This window comes from Octodon degus, unplaced genomic scaffold (assembly GCF_000260255.1).
Source record: "Octodon degus isolate 3935 unplaced genomic scaffold, OctDeg1.0 scaffold00012, whole genome shotgun sequence".
Lineage (NCBI taxonomy): Eukaryota > Metazoa > Chordata > Mammalia > Rodentia > Octodontidae > Octodon > Octodon degus.
The window spans coordinates 10,126,133-10,130,928 of record NW_004524588.1 but is presented as its reverse complement, the minus strand read 5'-3'; the positions used below and the strand labels follow the sequence as shown (position 1 = coordinate 10,130,928).

General features: G+C 38.7%; 1 pseudogene; it reads right to left on the bottom strand.

Annotated features, from left to right (window-relative positions):
* Positions 1 to 4,146: 4,146 nt before the first annotated feature.
* Positions 4,147 to 4,470, bottom strand: LOC101561983 (annotated as a pseudogene).
* Between the last annotated feature and the right edge of the window lie 326 nt (positions 4,471 to 4,796).

Below are 4,796 nucleotides of genomic sequence, written 5' to 3'. Positions count from 1 at the left end.
AGTCAACAGAAAAATTTCCTTAGCTACCACCTCCCTCCCTATTGTAAAACATACTTAGAATATTTTCTTTTCTCCCTGATTTGAGTAATGTGATACTGAGATTCGTAATAATTTAGGTAGGTCATCTTTGTACCTGTTTTCTGGCAATCAGCTCCTAAAACCTTAACATGATGGTGATGAACCTGTACCATGTACAGCATCATGGGCTGTTTGTACCAGTGAAAACTCTACAATGCTCGCTATCATTGCCCTAGTATCTCCTATGTGATGTGTCTTTTTCCATGTCAAATGAGGTGACTGATGGCTAGAGGTGCCTAGGTAACTTCAGGATGAGGGTTAGTTGCCATGGCAACCAGTCTTGCCATGAGAGGGTTGGCACTTTCAGCTACAGCTTCCTCTGTACCAGAAATGGGTAGCGCTGGAGGTTGACTCTGTTACCAATTGCTAATGATTCATTCAATCATGCCTGTGTAACGAAATCTCCATAAATATCTCAAAGGCCTGAGTTTATTGAGTTTCTAGGTTGATGACCACATTGAGATTGCTGACCTCTGGAGATGATATGGACATTCTGGACTCCTTTCCCTAGGCCTAACCTTACACAACTCTTCTAGTTGGTTGTCCTTGAATTGCATTCTTTTTTATAATAAAAAGGAAATAGTAAGTAAAATACTCTCATCAGATCTCTGAGCCACTGTAGTAAATGAGCGAATGGAAGAGGGGATTGTTACAAGTCCTGGCTTATAGCGTGTTTTTAAAATATAAGTGATAACTTGGACTTTTGATAGGAGTAGGCCATGGCAGGGTAGGGACACAGTCTTGTGGAACTGAGCCCTATGTTGTGCGATCTAATGCCATCTCCAAGTAGATGGTGGTAGGCTTGAGTTCAATTCTAGGATACCAGTTGGTGTCTGTGGAGAATTGTATTATTGCTCAGTGTGGGAAAAACTCAAAGATCTGATGTCAGAAATGAAGCAAAAAGAAGTTTTCTTACAGAAATAGACATTCATCTCTCTCTCTTGATCTCAAGATGAGACTTTGGGTTACTGAAAAGAATGTAATGATGATGGGGTCACTCCCAAACAGCTGTCGGAACCAAAGAAAAAAAAAAAAAGAAAAAATTTGGTGTCAAATCTTAAATTAAAAGAGCTTTGAGATAAAATTGAGTGAGACCTAAAATTATTCTTCCTTACAGGAATATAGTAACAGACTTGCTTCAACCCAAAACTCAGATGTACAAGGAAAAAACAATTTAAATTTTTTTCTCCTTATATTCCAATTGAATATGTCTTTGGAGACATTATTCTATTGGTAGAATCCATAATTTTATCCAATTTCCACTGATTCCAGTGACTTTGTGCTTTAAGTCTATGAGCTCCCTGATTGCATTTAACTAGCTTCATGCCCAGGGAAGGAGGGCATATCTGTGTCTTAGTAGTTGTCTGTCTTGTTGTGTGCAAAGATCATTCTGTGTGATTTCCAGTTTCCAGAAGTATTTCCTCATTTATAGTAACTTTATGGAGATACTAAGGGTTCTAACTCCAGGAATATGGCCCAAGCTTCCCTATACTGCATTGTCTCCTTGTCATGAGTATAAAATCTTTCAGAATCTTTTTAACCAACTCTACCTTCCTGGGGACTGCCGAGACCTAAGCCAGTTTGGTTTTGTACAACCTTAGATTATTCTAGTAAGTGATAGTAGCCACCAAAAAATTAAGTCACTCTCCCCAAATTATATTGCAAAACATAAACCTAATTTGGAAAAAATAACCCACCATCAGGATTTATTAGTAATCAGGGTCATAAACATTTCCACGAACTGATCTGTAAAAGCAATGAAATCCTTGCTCTCTATTATTTTGGGTGCTCCATCTCCCTCTTTAAATGAAATACTTAAGTGGATACAACAATATCCAGAGACCAAATCCTGTGCTCTTCAACCAAAAATCTTCCAACGCAATGGTAGGATGCAAGATCACTTAAGAGTCAAACCACGGGTGTTTATCCTCAAGGGTTTAGCTTACATCCTGGGTAGATTTCCATATTGTGTTTAATAAGCAAGACATCTTGAATTCCACTAATTTCCATAATGAGAGCCTTTCTAACAATCATTATGCTACTAAAAACCTTCTCTATTATTGATGGAAATATGGATAAGAGAAAGTGTATATTCATATTTGCTGTCTTCCTGATTTGAGCATCAGCTGGTCACCATGGTATTTCAATTTAGGATTTGGGTATCTAACCAACCTTGGGCTGTAGCCTAAAAGAAAAATTTGTATTACATTGGTTATGTTGGAGGATTTAAAAATATGTTGTAGACATATGAGGGCAAAGGAAAACTTGAAGGTCTCACACACTTCTGTTCACTGACTTCGCCTTAGGCTACCTTTGTTCTTGACATCTAAACCGCTCTCTCCTCCACTACCCACCTGCATAGGTGTAGAATTCGGCAAGGTGCACCTCCTAAAGGTCCAGGCAGAAGAGCTGTCCAGGTCTCCTCTGCTCCGATCCAAGCCTGGGAGGTTTCCTTCTCCCTCTTGGAAACAGAGAAGGAAATGTGGCAACGAATAGGATCCTGGGCTTCTCAGCACTGTTTTATATCACTGTATCCTTTCTGATTTTTTTTTTTTCCATTTCAGCTCAGAAGGGAAAAGCAGGTGTGGAAAATATGACTTCTAAATGTGTTGTTCACCTCCAGATTTTGACTACTGAAGTAAGCCAAGAATCTGTCTCTTTTAGACTTTGGTTCTGCCATATGAATGATCCTTGTGGACAATGATGGATTTCACTGCTAAATTGCCTAGATTTGAGGAGGGTGGGATTGGGTGATGGTACATCAATTAACACTTCAAAATACTATATTGCACCCTGTAAGTGTGCCCTTCTCCCCTGAGGTTGGAACATACAAATCTGTTTTCTCATAAATCATCAGCAGGCGGTAGATAACTCTTTGAGATAAATGCTAACATTTTTCTTTGTGACAAGAGAGCCTACTGATAAGCTGGGTAAGAGAAGCATTTAAACTGACTCGGTCTAATTTTGGAAAGGAAATCTCAGCACTTTTCCTTTCTTGAAATAATGTAGTTTATTCTCATCTTAATCAATCATTATAACACAAAAGTTGCCTTTTCTAATTAACAAGTGAAAACACAACAATTATAATGAGCCTCAAAATGTTGTAATTCTTAAGTATGGATAGAGGAATATTAGTTGTAAGAGATGCAATAGTAGGGGAGAGAGGAGGAAGGAGAGAAGAAGGGAAAGTAAAAAGAATTGAGATGTGTTATGGACCAACATGTACCAATGCCCCATGATGACCATAATTATTATGTACTACAAGCATGTACTAATAAAAAAAATTTTTTTTAATGTTAATCTGGGCCGGGGAGACAGCTCAATGGCATAGTGCCTGCCTGGCAAGTAACAAGGTCATGAATTCGATCCCCAGTTCCAAAACAAGACAAAACAAAAACACAAAAAACCAAACAAATAAAAATCTCAATCCTTCTCTATAGTATCAGGGACATACCTAAATAATTCACTAAACATTTAGTTTGGGTTGAATAAATAGAAGCATGATACCCAAAGAGTTTGTGTTTGTAGAAATGAAACCCCAGGTAACAAACTGGATGGGAGAATTACAAAAATGGTCTCAATGACTCCCTCCTATCTGTCCTTTTCAATATGAAGTCCAGAATCTCAGGAGGGGAACAGTGAACTGCTACTTTGACAATGGGACAAGAAAGAAAGCCGCAAGATGTCCTTTGTCTTATCTCCAGAGTCAGAAAACAGGAAGGAGGAAATTGCCTGTTAGAAGAAATTTCAAAACCTTGACTGAAATTTGGCTATGTTGGAGTCAATTATTTAATTTTAATTTCTTATCAATTTTTTCTATCAAAGTAATACAGGAACACTGTAATTTAAGAGGTCAATGATTTTAGAAGGCTTAAATTAACAAAAGCTCTTCCCTTACTTTTACTTACCCCTGATATTTTTTATTTTACTGGGGGTGGGGCTGGCATGGCATGTGGTGCCAGGGATCAAACGGTGGTCCCTTCCTTTTTCTTTTAAAAAATTATTAATGATGAAAACAGAAAGCATACAACATCAAAGCTTCTGGAGGAATCCCTTGCTCTTGTCCTTTTATGATGTCTCCTGGAACTTGGCTTTCACCTGCTGAAGGGTCTTTACTTGAGAGCTGAGTCTGGGATGATGTCCTTGGGGGCAGAGGTGACTATAGTTATAAATATTCACAAACCACTTGATCTTTGACTTCTGGACAATTTTCTTCTTGCCTATGGTTGCTGTCTTTCTGCAGGTGCAGTGGTAAAGTCCAGCCACCAGGCCAGGACTGGAGGGGCGGTTGGAGTTGAGGTCATCAATGTTCTTCATGACAAGCACTTTGCATCCAGAGTAGCATCCAGCCAGGACAAACGCCACTTTCCCTGGTTTCATAAACTTGTCCATTTCGAGAGCACCAGGCCAGACCTACCATGGAAAGCTCTTTTTTAAAAAAAATTTTTATCGGTTCATATCTGCATTATATAATGATTATATTCCTTGTGGGGAGTTGGTACATGTACATAATTCACCTTTAATCCTTTTCCTTTTTCTTTTTTGTGGCACCAGGGATTGAACTTGGGTCCAGGAAGGCACTTATGCCAATGAGCTATATCCCCAACCTCCTCCTTTTCCTTTTCTAAAGGAGCAATTTTTACACTTAATGGTTAACATGCTGTTTACAAGTATTTTTTATTTTACTGGGGGTGGGGCTGGCATGGCATGTGGTGCCA